Genomic DNA, 4,568 nt, shown 5'->3' on the forward strand with positions numbered 1-4,568 from the left:
GAAGGAGGAGGAGGAGGAAGAGGAGGAGGCCACCTGGGGAGGGAGAGGACCTCACAGCTGATCCTGAGCTTGAAGCCCCAAAGGACCCAGGGAAAATCATTCCCACTGGCTTGCTCCGTGGTGTCTTGGGGCTGTCCCCCAGAGGGCGGCAGACACCAAGCATCAGGATGTGGTCACTCCCCATGTGGCCACACTTAGGATCAGAACTCCACTATACCCCATCAGCCCCTCTGCTCTGCTCTTGGGAACACAAGCTTGCTCCACGGCCACACTGCCAGCCTCCTGGCCAGAGGCAGGCTGTGTCCACAGCCAAAAATAAAGTAGGTGCTGACATTTTGGTATTCAATTGCACTGGAGAGCTGGGAATATGGCCTAGTGGTAGAGTGCTCACCTCATGTACATGAAGCCCTGGGTTCGACTCCCCAGCACCACATATATAGAAAAAGCCAGAAGTGGTGCTGTGGCTCAAGTGGCAGAGTGCTAGCCTTGAGCAAAAAGAAGCCAGGGATAGTGCTCAGGCCCTGAGTTCAAGGCCCAGGACTGGCCAGAAAGAAAAAATAGCAGGAGATTGCATTGGGGCATTTGAGACCTGAAAGTGGGCAGAGACTTCACCAGGCAGAGCGGGGCAGGCTGGGACCCAGCTCAGGTCTGAGCTGACACAGCTGCCAGGTGGATTCTGTTCCAGAGTCCTTGGAGCCCCTGGGAGGAGGGGGCAGGACGGGGCGCATTTTTCTGTCTTGGAGGTGAGCGCTTGGCCTGGGATTGCTGTGGCACAGGTTTTGCCTGCATGGCTGGTCTGGCTCCGGCTAGCCTCAGCTTTGAAGCCGCTACCAGGCTGCCAGGCATGGAGAGAGCAAGCGAAGCGTCGGAGCATTCTGCTGGGAGGGGGCAGAGAGCACGGAGCCACTTCGTAGGGGCATTGGACGGCCGGGGTGCACGGGCCCGGTTATCCCAGGTGGGCAGCTTCCTAATCCACCCAATGCTTAGCTCTTCAGACTTGAAATTCTGCCCTGAAATAGCAGAGCCGGCTCCAACATGGTGGGTTGTTGTTTCTTCTCATGAATGGGACAGACGTGCCGAATGATAACTAGTTCATCTGTGGTGGGGGGGGGTCCATTACCTCGCACCCCACCTCCAGCGGCTCCCACAGAGGCTCGGGGCAAAGACCTCTTCATGTGTGACAAGACCTGGGTCAGCAAAAGAGTTATTAGCTCCTGTCATTGTCAAGCAGCAATCCAGAAGGTTCTGTGAGGGAAAATAAAGAGGACAAGCTGGGAGCCTGCCTCAGGTGTGTGGAGGTAATGCCTAACCAAAGACAGGTCACTTGATTCTGCTCAGGTTCATTAAAATAATGCTGAAAAAACACACACACTAGGGATACAACAGTCTAAGAGGTAGCTAAGGGTGGGTCCAGCAGAACCCTGAGCCTTCTCCTATTTATTTAGCATATGCTAATTAGAAGACATAACTAACCACCACAACGTCATACACTGTACTTGGGTAGCAGAACTTTAGAGCCCGTTCTACTGAGAGCTTGTTATCTGGTGAGACGCATTCTTGATAAAATCTCTCATCATCAAATACAGGGCTCTTTAGGGTGTTTTTATGCTAGTACTAGGACTTGAGCTCGGGACCTTATGCTTTCACTCAGGAATTTTACTCAGAGCTGTCTCTCCACCACTGAAACCACACTAGTAGTTCCAGCATTTCCTGGTTATTTGGAAACAAGAGTCTCTTGGATTTGTGTGCCTGGGCTGACTCCTAGCCTTGATCCTCAGAACTCAGCCTCCCGAGTAGCTAGAATTACAGGCATGAACCACCAGTGTCTATCTTTTAAATTTGGTTCAAAATACCTGTGAGTCACCTGAGCTTCCAGTAACAGAGACCTACGTTTGGAAATCAAAACTAGTGTGATCATTGTATTACAACAGTGGTGCTGTGCAATGAAAAGGAGGAGTTGTCGGTAACACTGAGAAATGTTTTTAAACAATTTACATACAGTTCATTCCACAAGTATTCATGGAGGCCTAGTTTGTGTCCCAGATACATGCTACATGGAGTGTAAACATCTGTTACAGTTTTTATTTCTGTGGAAGGTGTTGGGGACTCTTTGACTAAGGACGCTTCTGGAATGTTTTCATGTGTGGTGATGAGTCTCCTGTCTCCCGCTTGGCCTCTGAAGGAGGCGAGCAGGGGCTCACCATGCCAGCTGCAGCATCAGTGCCCCCAAAGGCCAAGGGCACAGCGGAAAGCTCGCGGTGCCTCTCTAGACAGGAAGGGCGATAATGAACATGGGAGAGGAAACGGGCAGGGATAGAGGACGAGATGAAGCAGTCCAGATAGAAGCAGAGAAAACGGAGATGTGAGAAGGACAGGACGGCCGTCCATGGTTGAAAAGTACAGGCCGTAGGTGACCAGCCCTGGTCACATGGGTTGACTGGACGCTGTGTAAACTCACATCAACTGCTAGAGCAGACCTCCCAGCGTGAGCAGCGCGACTGTTTGGATCACGGTGAAACCAGGCTGCAGGGCGGTGGGGGAGAGCACCTGGGGGGGTGGGGGGGTGGGGAGAGCACACGCAGGGCGGGTGGGCCTGGTGCTGTCGCCCTGCGTGCTGCTCTTCAGCCTGGTGAGCACGGTGGCCCCGGGCTGGTGGCAGCTGTTGGGCTTCCTGAACAAGCCGGTATATTTGGTGCTGTTCCAGGGCCTGTGGGGCCTGTGCCCTGTGCCGCGAGGGCAGCAGCAGCGAGTGCCTCTGTAGGCAGCCGGACGCCTGGGGCTACCTGGAGACTACAAAAGGGAGCCTGCTAGTGACAGTTGGTTGAAGCTCATCTAAACATAGAAGGCCAAGTTCAGTGTAGGACTGTCTGCCATAGGCAGTCAGCTCTGTATTTTAGATGTGGAAAAAACTGATATGCAACATGGAGGTAACCCACAACAGAAAACGTTTACAGTGATGTCATTTCTACAAAGACATAAGGTTAAGACAATGACATGTAAAAGCCAGCTTAAGTTGTAGAGACAGCTAAAAATCGTTAAATATAAAAATGTTCAGTGTCCGTTTATGAAATAAAGTCCTTCTGGTGAAAGGACATTCAGTAGGTTTTGTAAATTTTTGAATGAAAAAGTAGTATGTCAAACTAGTATGGTTGTCATTTTTGTTAAGGAAATAAAATTCGCAAGGAACATGTATTTTCTTTCCACGGCAATGGGCCTTATGACACAGACTTTTATAATCCCATTTCTGGTACTGAGGATAAAGATTCAATACAAAGTGATTTGCCAAGTTTGAGACCAGACTCTTTTGCTTTGTGGCCTTATCTGCTATCACGAATTTAATGATCTTCACACTTTCCTTGGCTGTAAGCACAGTAGAAACCTGGGAAGACAAGCAGAGCCTTAGCAGGCCAAGCCATGCGTGGTCCCTAGCAGGTCCAAGCTAGCTGAGATCAATCCCAGAGTACACCGACTCCACGCTGCTAACTACAGCATCACCAACTTCATTATAAATGAGACTTACACAAATCACCTTTCCATAACTGTAAAGTATACTTGCTTGCTCTTTTAAATGCAGGATTTAATGATAACACGAGAAAGACTTTTCATAAATTCTAAGTGCCAATGTGTACTAACTTAGCAGTAATAATATGTGAGAGAAGAAGTAGAGAACTAACAAATGATCATGTGCTACTTTGCAGAAACTTAGCTTTTATCCTAAAGACAAAGAAATCACTATGTTTGGAAAAAGTAGGAAAATAGACTCTGCAGTTTCACTAGCTCAAATTTGGTTCCAGAATCAAACATTCAATTCCAGAACGTCTAACTAGTATTAGGGTAGACACCGTGCATTAGAAAGCCCTGTGGCTGAGTCCTAACCTAGGCTATGAGGAGACCACTCTGGTCACCTCTGTGCATATTCAGTTTTCCCAAACTCACTAACAAGCCCAGACAAACTTGTCCAATTTAAACAGTGACAAGTAATTACCATGTACCACCAACTGTTAAGGAAGTTAAAAGAGCACACAATAAAATGCATAAGCAGGTTTTGTTTTTATTTAATTGGGGGTTCAGTTTCAGTTCCTTGCTCATAACATCAGTCCATTTGTGAAGAAGTTAGCAAGTCCTGTGGAAAAGAAGAGTGGAAGTTAGAGAATATACATTATTTTAAAACAAAACAAAAATACAGAGACGGTGCCAATGATTTGAAGCTGGCTTGGTCAGACAAATCTGAGAGACCCTTATCTTTAATTTGACCAGTAAAACAACTGGAATTGGAGGTGCAGCTCAGTTTGGTTGCGCACTAGCCGAGAGTGAAAAAATCTCTTGAGGCCCTGAGTTCAAACCCCAGTATTGGCACGCATGCGCACATGTGTGTGCACACACACACAATTGTAGAGATGACAGTAGGACTAATATTTTAGGGTAAAAAAGCCTATCCTACTCTCCCATAAGGTTCAGACCCTGGAAACTCCTGTAAGACATGTACTAAAAGCCAAAGTTCTTGCTTCTAGTAGATAAATCTCCATTTCATACATGTCTCACTCTATTTAGCCTCAGTTCTTCAAACC

Source organism: Perognathus longimembris, chromosome 18 (genome assembly GCF_023159225.1).
Source record: "Perognathus longimembris pacificus isolate PPM17 chromosome 18, ASM2315922v1, whole genome shotgun sequence".
Lineage (NCBI taxonomy): Eukaryota > Metazoa > Chordata > Mammalia > Rodentia > Heteromyidae > Perognathus > Perognathus longimembris.